The sequence below is a fragment of the Lipophrys pholis genome, assembly GCF_963383615.2.
Source record: "Lipophrys pholis genome assembly, chromosome: 12".
Lineage (NCBI taxonomy): Eukaryota > Metazoa > Chordata > Actinopteri > Blenniiformes > Blenniidae > Lipophrys > Lipophrys pholis.
Window position 1 is genome coordinate 1,163,535 of NC_137641.1, and position 12,627 is coordinate 1,176,161.

General features: G+C 44.6%; 1 protein-coding gene across 9 annotated transcripts in view; it reads right to left on the reverse strand.

Moving 5' to 3' along the window:
- The window catches only part of mapkap1 (MAPK associated protein 1), a 36,486-nt gene extending 25,334 nt beyond the window's left edge, over positions 1-11,152 (reverse strand). For 2 of the 9 annotated variants that reach the window (XM_080477130.1, XM_080477129.1), the window contains exon 1: positions 10,962-11,131. The gene's annotated coding sequence lies outside the window, so the exon portion shown is untranslated. Of the gene's footprint in view, positions 1-9,394; positions 9,643-10,961 lie in introns of those variants that run through there. The other 7 variants (XM_080477126.1, XM_080477125.1, XM_080477122.1 and 4 more) reach the window with 7 other exon arrangements.
- Positions 11,153-12,627: the final 1,475 nt, after the last annotated feature.

Sequence of the window (12,627 nt, forward strand, 5' to 3'; positions counted from 1 at the left end):
TGAACTTATCGGCTGTACATATTACTAAACCAATCTGGCACATATTCAACAGAGGTCTGATTAGTGGAGTGTGTCCAGAGCTTTGGAAGGAGGGCAAAGATCATTCCTTTACCCAAAGACACAAAATCAACTTCCTGTGTGTAGCATTTTGCCTATTCTGAGTAAATTGGAAAAGATTGTATTTGAGGCAAGGCAAGGCAAGGCAAATTTATTTATAGAGCACCGTTCAAACACAGTGCTTTACAAAGAAATTCATCTGACAAATAAACTTTGAAACTTGAAACTTAAAGAAATACAGAATAAAGAAATATATTAAAGCTTTAGAAGAAATGAAAGACATACATTAAAACAAATAATGAAGAAAAGAATAATAATAAGGTAAGAGATTTATTAAGATTAGTTTAGTTTTTTAAGTAAGTAGGGTCTATTTTCTACTCTACAGCCTGTGCATTTAGGAATGTTTTAAGTCCTGATTTAAAATAAGTGAGTGTGTCAGCAGTCTTCAGGTGTTCAGGAAATTTGTTCCACAGGTGAGGAGGTAGGAACTAAAAGCTGCTTTACCTTGTTTCTTCTGACTGTAGGAACAGTGAGTCAACCTCTTCCTGATGACCTCAGAGGTCTGGAGCTTTGATCTTCTACAAGTCAATCTGAGATGTAGTCAGGCCGAGACCCTTCAAAGCTTTCTAGAGCAGAAGGACCATTCTGAAGTCAATCCTTTGGCGCACAGGCAGCCAGTGGAGAGGGTGGAGCACGAGGGGATGTGCTCCACCCTCTTTGTGTTGGTGACGACACTGGCTGCAGCGTTCTGGATGAGCTGTAGTTGTCTGACAGATTTTTTTTTCTGAGGCCTGAAAACACACCGTTACAATAATCTAGCCTACTGAGCAAGTACAAGATTACATTCCTCACAATTCTCACAACAAATGGACTGCGGAGTCCCTCAAGGACGCTGCCTCGGACCTCTGTTATTTAAAATTGTCACTAATGATATGCCGTCTGTACTCTCAGTAAGGCTACACTGACTATGTTTGCCGATGATTCTACTCTTTATTATGCAGTCCCTTCATGTTCAGAGCTTAATCAGGTTCTATCTTGTGAGATCAGCACATTATTTAACCTGCTCAAAGCAAATAATCGTATTCTAAATATTTGAAAAACAATGAGTATAATATTTGGTTCCAAGTATAGATTATCACATAATCCGAAATTGAATATACGAGTAAATGGTCAAACTATACAGCAAGTAAAAACGGTGAAGCTTCTTGGACTTTGGCTTGATTGCTCATGGGCATGGTCAGGGCCGGAGTGGGACTCATTTTCAGCCCTGGAGTTTCATACCTCAGACCGGCCCACTTTAGATCACCACCTATTCAAATCATGTCACTTTAATCTTAAAAATGTGAAGTCCATAGTGCTATTCTGTAAAGCCTTGTAATTCAATGTATGTTTCGAAAATATTTCCATTTCATTGCAAGTAAGGGTTCCTTCATACGGAAAACTACAACAGTATACATCTTTTTTTTTTTTATATTTTCAGAATCTATAGTTCAAATAAGTGTTAACAGATATCCAAACCTTCAAAATGAAACAAAAACATAAAATATTAGATTCATAATAGAATCAAAAAAATTAACTTTCTTATACAGAGTATATGCAGCAATCCTGAGGTTCAATACCTTTTTAAGACTTTTTTAAAAACCTTCCAAAAGAAATGAAGACCTCATCGCCACTTTCAGTTGTTGTTAGCAACACATCTTTAACAGTTGTAGTTTACAACTGAACAGAAATGAGGTCAGCTGAGAAGGAATAAAACTCAGAAGAATGAATTAAACTAACGGCAGGTTTACTGACGTTCCCCTCAGTCACAACAAGTAACAACAGTTATTCAACGCCAACTGAAATGGAGAATTAAATTCTTGTGCATACTAGAGAATTAGGGACTAGTTTTAGACTAAATACATTGTAGTATCATAATTAACTGATAGTATTCAGTGACTAGAGTACACCAATAAAGAGACACAAACTGATGCATGACAGAGTGCAGTACTGTAGTACACAAACTGACAAAATGTGGATCCAGTTTGTCACTGAAATATTTTGAAAACAAGTATTGAAGTACAATTCATGAACATTGAAATGTTCTTATTCCAGGAGTCTGATGGAGGGACAGCTTCAGGAACTTGCTCATCTGCACTGCAGTAGGGAAGCACCCATCCACCTTTTTTCACTTCTGATCCTGATACTTAAATTTGTATATCTGCTGATACTATTCAGATACCAGAGCTGTTTACTTTAATATTATTATCATTATTGTTGTTGATTTTATATGAGGCTGTAATAAACTCTTCTCTACAGTAAAGTATGAAATGTACTAATGTATACATGTACTCTCTCTAAAGACAACTTGAGGTTAGTATCAGGACAGAAAAGGAAGCAGTACAAAGTATTTTAGTTCCATGTGGACAATGTGGGGGTCTGCGTGACGTCATCATCTCATAATGAACTAGTTCTACCTTTAGAACCTCAGAATCACTTTATTAATCCCTGGGGAAATTCTTGAGCAAGGCAGCAGCAACACAATGTTTCCAGCTCTAACGCAGCTCCAACCATTGGGACTATTTTCAGGGAGTTTAGCGTGGAGTAGGACGCAGCTTCACGGAGGTGTGAATCACCTGCTGACAGCCTGGAGGAGCTGCTGCTCATTGTTTTGATGCCGTGGTCAGTGCCGTTCTCCTCGGGGAGCTGGCTGTGGCGTCTGGCGGCAGAGCGACCGCCTCACTGTACCACGGCTTTGCTAACATCCACGTCGATACTTTGAGCGTAAAATAGGTCCAAACAGTTGGAAAAGTTGGATAGCACAGTGCTACTTCCCTAGCCTGCTCGCTGGCTGCAAACTGTGGACTGGATTTCCTGACTCATTCCTCCTGGTCTCATTGAGACCCGCCTCCCTTCAGGAAATCCAGTCCACAGTTTGCAGCCAGCGAGCAGAGCAGCAGCAGGGAAACACTGGGGATCATTTCAGCACCATGAAGCAGACCAGGATCATGGATCAGACCAGGATCATGGAGCAGACCAGGATCATGAAGCAGACCAGGATCATGAAGCAGACCAGGATCATGGAGCAGACCAGGATCATGGATCAGACCAGGATCATGAAGCAGACCAGGATCATGAAGGAGACCAGGATCATGGATCAGACCAGGATCATGGATCAGAACTCTCTGCAGGTTGGAGCGGACATTTCTTCTCGTCTGTTTTTGCGCCGGAATATTCGCACCCGTACGCGTGCGGCTCCGAGAACGCAACCGAGTCAAAGAGTATAAAATTTAATACCTGATAGAATCCGCTCACTAACACCAGAATGAGAGCAGCTCACTAACACCAGAATGAGCGCCGTTCACTAACACCAGAGTGAGAGCCGCTCACTAACACCAGAGTGAGAGCCGCTCACTAACACCAGAGTGAGAGCAGCTCACTAACACCAGAGTGAGAGCAGCTCACCAACACCAGAGTGAGAGCCGCTCACTAACACCAGAGTGAGAGCCGTTCACCAACACCAGAGTGAGAGCCGTTCACCAACACCAGAGTGAGAGCCGTTCACCAACACCAGAGTGAGAGCCGTTCACCAACACCAGAGTGAGAGCCGTTCACCAACACCAGAATGAGCGCCGTTCACTAACACCAGAGTGAGAGCCGTTCACTGACACCAGAGTGAGAGCCGCTCACAGTGACGTCTTTGGTAAGGAAACATTCTCCAGCCTGGAAAACTGATCAAGCTCATTTTTAATTATCGTGCAATTCATTGATTTATTGATTATCGCGACAGGCCTAAATGTACTGTACCTTTTCATATATTGGAAGTACTGCTTGATTGTTCACACACTGTTCCGGCAGCTCAGCTGTTCCTTCCATAGTGACGGGATCAATCCCCTCATCACCACTGGCTCTGCTTCTCACACTACATCACTTTTTAAAAATGATGTAAATTCTCAGCACGAAACTCCCCTTTTTACAAAGTTCAGCTCAGTTTCATTAATGTAGAGCTGAATCATCTAGCATCTCAGGGCATTCCCCATATGGAGCAGGTCTACATCCTTCTCTTCATTATATTGAATATAATCTGATCTATCCTGAGATCAGTCCGACCTGCTTGGTGCTGCTGGGTCTGGGTTCTGAGGAGCCTTCCAGTTATGTGGCTTTGCATCATACAATTTCATCTTACCTGTTCCATCGTCATTTTAATCGTTTTAATGAACAAGTCTGTTTCCAGAACTTTCCTCTTTTTTAATTCTAGCCTTCTCTGCTCCACCTTGTTCTTTCTATCCGTCTTCCAAACACCAGTGACCTCTGTAAAAAAAATAAACAGCCAGTGGCAAACTTTAAATAAAGTTTATTTAAAAAAGAAGAAGCTGGCAGTGGAGGGAGGCGGGGGCGGCCCAGGCACCGCCGAAACAGCATGTCATCAATACAGTGCAGGGAAAAAGAAAAAAAAAAAGTGAACACCGGCCCTCGCGGCCCAAACATCAGACCGGCCCCCCGGGAATTGTCCCGGGCCTGGTCATGGTCTGATCACATCAACAAAGTTGTTGCCAAAATGGCTGGAGGTGTTGCCATAACGTGGAAATGTGCACCATTTCTTAATTCACAGTTACTTAGTCGTTTTGTTTGTACATTGGATTGATGCCATTTAGATTACTGTTCAGTTGGATGGGCTGCTGCTACGGCTGGACGTAAACTATTATTTTTAAAACGATTATTCGGGCTATTAATTTATTGAATAATCAACTATTCTAATGAGTAATTAGACAATTAATCCAACAATTATTTTTCTGTTGCACGATTAATATAAACCATAAAATCTCAAATAAATACCTATAATATCTGAATAAATTACTTTTATTATACAACAGTTTTCCAAAGCCAAACATCTTCTGCTTAACACAAAATAAAAGCAGTGTCATACAAAATGCAAGGCCTGTCAGTGTTTACTCTTTTACAGTACCAATAACTCGAGTTTAAAGGTTTTGAAAAATTACTAAGTTGTAGTGTAAAACAAAACACTGTGCAGTGCACAGTATGGACATTGCTGAGTCCATCCATCCATCTTCTCCGTCCCCGGGTGGTGGTGGTGTCAGTCTGAGCACCGTCACCCAGATCACATCGCACCATTAAGAACCTTCCTGCAGGTGGAGAGCCCACGGGAAGGTGGAGAGCCCACTGGAAGGTGGAGAGCCCACGGGAAGGTGGAGAGACCACAGGAAGGGGGAAGGTGGAGAGCCCACGGGAAGGTGGAGAGCCCACGGGAAGGTGGAGAGACCACAGGAAGGTGGAAGGTGGAGAGCCCACGGGAAGGTGGAGAGCCCACGGGAAGGGGGAAGGTGGAGAGCCCACGGGAAGGTGGAGAGACCACAGGAAGGTGGAGAGACCACAGGAAGGTGGAAGGTGGAGAGCCCACGGGAAGGTGGAGAGCCCACAGGAACATTGCTGAGTGTTTAACACAAAACAAAATTCCTGTTTAACAGTTTAACAGTTCCTAAGGGAGAGCACTCAGTTTTACAGTGCAAACATAAATCTCTCCTGTATAAAAGATTAAAAATAGCAAAAACAAACACTGTGCAGTACACAGTACACAGTACACAGTACACATTCCTGAGTGTTTGTTCCATTGTCCCAAAATAAAACTTAAGGCAAAATCAAACGGACTAAACTGCTCTTCTGTGTGTACAATATAGCCCTCTACTTTCCTCCCTCATCACCACACTGCTCCTCCTCTACATTACCGACTCTGAATTACTGTGGAGGAACGGGAGCATGTCCACGGGCTCTTTTTCAGCTCACCATGGTCCCTGCTGCTGAGAACAAACGTTCAGAAGCTGTGGATGGAGCAGGGGCACCCAGATAGGATTTTACCATTTTCCTTCCACCACTGGAGCGAGTTTCTGTCCTTTGGAAAGGGTTTCTCTCCGAAGTACACAAGCACCTCATTCCTGACAGTGTCTTCCCTCTGGTCTTCATCTTCCTGCTCCTCATCATCATCTGAGCCAAGCGGCGTGTCCAGGACAGACTTTGGCCTCTGGCCGGAGTCGTCTCGCTGGTGGGAGACGTCTTCTCCAGGCTCTTCCCTCAGTCCAACTGCTCTGGCTTCAAGTGCAAGGTTCTGAAGTTTGATGTTTACCTTCAGTATGTCGTCTGTGGACGGGAACCTGAGTTTTCAGAATCTCGGATCAAGGGCTTCGGTGAGGATGCTCACTTTGTTCCCATTTTAATCGTATGAAGTCTCACTCTTCCATCTGAAAAAGAATGGATTTGATTTACACACTTACAGAAATTCAAAGTGTTTGGAGAGAAAGACCAGTAGAACCAATAGATCTACATGGTAGAACCAGTAGAACCAATAGATCTACATGGAAAGCTTAATTTAAAATAGATTTGGTTAGTTCAATACAAGAGATATAAGAACTGAATAATTAAACTGACCTTGAAGCAGTCTCTGCAGCAGCTGTTTGGAAGGCGGCAATGGGAGCGGACTCAAAGGCTGTCTCTGTGGACTTCTGTAGGCCTTTCACCAGCAGAGGCAGGACAGATCCTGTGACGTATGCCTCTCCACTCAGGAAGATGGTGGCTTGCTGGAATGGCTCATGTGCTTGCTGTAGTTCCTCCAGGAGGCTCCACTGGTCAGCTTTCATACCCAGGTAACGCTTTGATGCCTTGGTGACCTCTGGTCTGAGAGGGTTGCAGCCACAGGCCACCGCTGCTCAAGGAGGCGTGTAATCATATAGTAGGAACTATTCCATCGCACAGCGACACGTGGGTTCATTCTGTTGAGGTGGGCCCGTCTGTTCTTGTTTGGCCTTGAGTTTAAGGAGGGCGACATCGCTCCTGTGGAAGTAACTGACCAGCTCCCTTGCTGCCCCAAGTGCCCCGCTGGTCCGGGGATCTTTCAGAGCATGGTTGACTCGTAGCTGTGTTGTATGACCAACAGACCAAAGTGAGGCAACACCATGCCTCTGCTCAAGGATCCGTAGGGCTTCCACCACATTGGCTGCGTTGTTGTGGACAATTGCCTGGACATCATTATGGAGAGAGGAATCAAACTTCTCAGCGACCTCTTCAATCCAGAGAGCGATGATGTCTGCTGTGTGTCGGTCATCGGGGGGCTTTGTACTCGGGACAAATGAGTCCATCTCCCAGTTGTGGTTGATGTAGTGGCAGGTCACTCCGAGGTAGGCCTCCGTGGCAATGCTTGTCCAGGCACTGGTGGCGAGTGTGATTTTTGAGGACCTCTTCTTTAAGTTGTTCTTTAAATCTTCAAGAGTACCTTGATATGTCTTTTCCAACCGGTTTGTGAACCACCACCTGGACGGACATCTGAAGCCTGGGCAGGCCTGTTCCACCTTCTAAATGAATGGGTCACCCTCAACAAGAGACAAAGGCCTCATGTCTTTGACCATCACCTGTAAGATAAAGAAAATTTATATAAATAACATAGCACCTTTCATAGAGCCTTATGTTGCTTACAGTGGAAGCAGCTTTAATTATTTGACAAATCAAACAAGAACACAAAGAAAAGAAGCCAAGTTAACGTAGGGGAAGTTTGGGACCCTATTTTCTCATCTGCTTTTATCTAAATGAGTGGTGGGTTAGGGTGATTTTTTTTTACATTCATTGTCAGACGTTTGCTCCTAAAAGACACTCAAAGCGAGCAACAGTGAGCTAATTATTACTTACTCCAAGATCTTTTTGTTCCGCTCGGTTGCCTTCTGTGGAGTGCCTTGCGTCTCTTTGCCAAGATAGGACGGCAAGGTTCTTCACTTTGCCCTGGAAAACCAAAAAGCAATGCATATTAGAGGTATTTATCTGCACTGTAAAATATTTTCAGTGCTCATAAAAACACATTGATTCCTGAGCACTGCGGCCCACCTCATGTGCAGCCCTGGGACATTGCCTTGGCTGCATTAGTTGCACAGGACAATACATGGACATAGCATTTATTGCCACACAGCAATACTGGTGGTATTTCTATTTCCCAATACACTACTAACGTTACACAAACGTGAAATTAATTTAGCAAACGTTGACGATAGTAACGTTACTTACTTCTATTATCCGGCGTCAGGAGTAACAATGGGACGCCTCCACTTCAAATGCTCCCACATGGAAGTTGTGCTGGTGTGACATGCCAGCTCCATCGTGCAAAGACTGCGAATTACTATACCTTGACCCTTGTGGCTGCGTTTAAAGTATTCCCACCCCTTTGATGTAGGGCGGCGGGCTGTGTTTTGGTGACATGTAGAGTTTGGGAGGGCAGGCTGCTGAGCCTGAGAGGTGGTTGGAGACGGAGTTTTGTCCTCCATGCTGGTTTGTTTTGGTCACTCACGGGCGTGTGGCGAGTAGGCGTGGCAACGCGTCAACTTCCGGATTTGACGGCGACAATTTTTTTAGAAACGAGTAGCCGACGTTGTCGACGTGTCGCTACAGGCCGAGCTGCTGCATCGAGCTGTCTTCTTAGAAATTTACAAGTGTCTCAAAACAAGGCTGCAAGACCGGTTCTTGGTTGTTCTACAAGAACTCGGGTTGCAGAAATGCATGAACGTCTCGCTTGGCTGATTGTGAAGCATAAACTACCTGCTAATATATTAACATACCTTCACTGAATTATCAACACTCAGACGCCTGAATTTCTTTATGATAGCATACCCCCCCCCCCCCCCCCCCCCACCCCCACCTGAACCAGTGTCCGTATCAATACCCCCTACCTGAACCAGGTTCAGACACTGGACTGCCTGAACCCGACACTGGACTGTGTCTGGTGTTTACAGTGTCAACACACACGTTTTCATTAACAACACAACATGTTGAAGCTCGGGCTGGATATATATATATATATATATATATATATATATATATATATATATGGAACATACTGAACGCATTGCGGCTTGTTCCTCTCTCTGATATAGAAAATGACAATATTATTAATATTCCAGTGTCACACTGGTGGAGACAAAACGAGCAGAGCTACGTCATACACCTTCGCTTAGTGGAGAGCGAGCGGGGAGTGGAATGTGTGAACAGACACGGAGGATGGCAGAAGATTCCAAAACGAAAGAGCAGGGATCCATCATATGGTGGTAGTTTGGATTCAAGAAGGAAGACGTTGGACAAACAACAGTGTTGTGCAGAATACGTCGCAGTAGCGTCGCCACAGCAAATTTATATTACGGTTTAAAAATCTTTGACGAGACAACGAAGAATGTCTGAAACTACGACATCAACGTCTCCTGCCGGTTTCGATAACGTCACGGTAACTCGCCACATAGCAGAAGACATGGTCCCCATTAGTGTGGAGGAACAGTCCAGTTTCAGAAAACTCATCAACACATAAAGAGATTACCTGTCTGGTGGCAAACATCCTGCAGAGAAACTGAACCTGTGCCCGTATTCACAAAGCAGCCTCAGGCTAAAAGTCGCTCTTCGTGACGTCACTCTTAAAACAAAATCTTAGAACGCATTAATACCCAAGATGAAGGCGATCACAACATCGCGATACCCGGCGACAGCGAAGATGCAGCAGTGTACCGATGATGACGATCAACCGATCATCGAGGCAGTCACGTCCGCATAACGGGACCGTCACAAGACGAGGCTGTATGTCAACAGAAGACACTACCACAGCATCAACACGCACATTGTTTTTAATACAAACTGTATGATTGTGGACGTCGTGGCAAAATGGCGCGGTTGAATGCACGACTCACGGACGCTGTCTGAAGGACACAACGTGCCAGCTGGACACCACCTGTTAGGGGACAGGGGTTACCCTGCACACCTTGTCTTCTCACTCCATACCTTCGTCCAGACCACAACAGGTAAATTATATTAAATTATAGCCTATAATGCATTGACATTAAGGAGCAGTTGGATTATCTTATTACTTTAAAAGTCTCCCGACAACAATTTACCATCTTCTACGATTATTTACAATTTCCAGCTCTTGAGTGCAGCTGCTTTATTTTTTGTTTTGTTTGTGCGTAGGGCCCATAAGAAAAGCCCAGCGTTGGTTGAGCGGGGTATTGGACAGTTGGAACGGAGATTCCATGTGTTGCCCGGGGAAGTGAGGCTGTCGCCAGGAAAGGTCTCCCAAATCATAATCCCCTGTGCAGTACTTCACAATACCTGCAAGGCCAGGCACCTCCCTGACCCTCCTGAGGAAGGTCAGGACAGCGGTGATGAAGAGGATGGTGATGGGGGGGGGGGCGCTCCGACAGGGGTCCGTACAGTTTATACAGTTACACTTTAACTCATTTCCCATCGGTCATTGCTTTGAACCAACATGTAGGTAAACAGTGAAACGTGTTAAAGTAAATCACAAGATGCATCATTTATTTGACAGCCGATTTATTTTTCACATTTTTTATGCTTTCACATGTAGCAGCTAGCAGAGTTAGCATGTAGCAGTTTGTAGAGCTAGCATGTAGCAGCTAGCAGAGTTAGCATGTAGCAGCTAGCAGAGTTAGCATGTAGCTGCAGAGAGTCAATGGAGCGAGAGTCCAGACTTCATATCTTCATCTATTGTGTTTTAATACGTCAGCCAAGCAGTCCTGATTCTGAATCACCACCATCATCATCATCGGAACCAGCAGCTTGTTTGATGGTTGGTCGCTCATGTTGCTAACGTTTCCTAGCTGTGCTAACCTACTAACACACCTGCCAGTCAAAGTGTGTGTGTGTGTGTGTGTGTGTGTGTGTGTGTGTGTGTGTGTGTGTGTGTGTGTGTGTGTGTGTGTGTGTGTGTGTGTGTGTGTGTGTGTGTGTGTGTGTGTGTGTGTTCATCCAGACTGCAGAAAAACACAAACTACATCTTCCTGGAACAGCAGCAGCTAACGGAGCTAGTAGCAGCTAATAGCAGCTAACGGGGCTGAAGCCTAAAGTTACCCTGACGGAAGCCGACACGGTCCTACCTTCAGAGTCCGGCCCGCCACAGAAACGAAGTTCCACCGGAGACTCGCATACTTCCAGCGGTGGAGACGACCCACCGACAAGGGACAATGTACAGACTGAGCCTGACGAGTGCCCAGAAAACCGACAGCAGCAGAGAACAGAGCATCAAGTATTTCCGCCTCATCACAATAAAACTCTGACCTCATAACTCAGTGCAGCAGGCACTTCCGCCTCGTCAGAATAAAACTCTGACCTCAGAATTCAGAGCAGCAGATAGATAGATAGATCGATAGATAGATGGATAGATAGATGGATAGATGGATGGATAGATGGATGGATGGATGGATGGATGGATGGATGGATGGATGGATGGATGGATGGATGGATGGATGGATGGATGGATAGATAGATAGATAGATAGATAGATAGATAGATAGATAGATAGATAGATAGATAGATAGATAGATAGATAGATGGATGGATGGATGGATGGATGGATGGATGGATGGATGGATGGATGGATGGATGGATAGATAGATGGAGAAACGGGAGGAAAGGTTTGAGGAGTTAGTCGGTGGAGCTCTTTGGCTGAGCAGTAGGAACATGGTGATCATTCAGAGCTGGGGATCTTTCAGCGTGTGACGGAGGCATCAGTCAGCTGGGGTTACATCAGCCCTGTAACACCCTGAGTGACATAAAGTCTTTAAACATAAAACAAAACTGTACGACTGACAGACTACGAGCTAAGTGTCAGAGTATAAACAATTATTGGTGTTATGAAATAAGGATAAACGTCTTAAGTGCCTCTCCGCCCTGTGTCCTTTAAGAAACTGCTCCAGGAAATAAAAGCAGATCTGAAAACATGACTTGTGGTATGGCGGGTATTACTGAGTGACGGTGCTGACGGTGCTCATCAGGATGTGAACATCACAGTTTTTCTCCGATAGGAAGTGGAGTCCTGTTGAACTTCTTGTTGACAGTGATTTTTGACCTCTACTTTGAACGGGTTGGTTACTGTCAGGAACCAGACCACTGCTGTGAACGGGTTGGTTACCGTCAGGAACCAGACCACTGCTGTGAACGGGTTGGTTACTGTCAGGAACCAGACCACTGCTGTGAACGGGTTGGTTACTGTCAGGAACCATCATCCAAAGCTATCATCCAAAGCTCTTCTAGTCAATGATCTGATAAGTGAACACAACATTGATCTCTTTGGATGAACAGAAACCTGCTACGTAAAGATGAGTATGTTAGTCTAAATGAAGCCTCCCCTCCAAGTCATACTAACACTCAAATAGCTGGTGGAGGTGGTGGAGGAGGGTGGAGGCAGCCATCTAGAACTCTCACTTACTAATTAATATTAACCCAAAACCCAACTTTAGTTCTTTTGAGAGTCTGAGCATGACCATGCCACACCCGTCAAATAAAATAGTAAATTCTGTAGAATCTGTAATCATTTCTCGTCCTCCTGGACCTTCTTCAACTTTTCTAACTGAATTCTCTGAATTGTTGTCAGATGTAGCCCTGACTAAAGATAAGGTTATCATGGTAGGAGACTTCAATGTTCATGTTGACCTAGAAAATGATAGTTTCAGTGCAGCTTTAGATCTACACTTGACTCTCTAGGTTTCTCTCAGGTAGTAGACGGGCCTACCCAGAAACATCTCCACACCCTAGACCTTATTC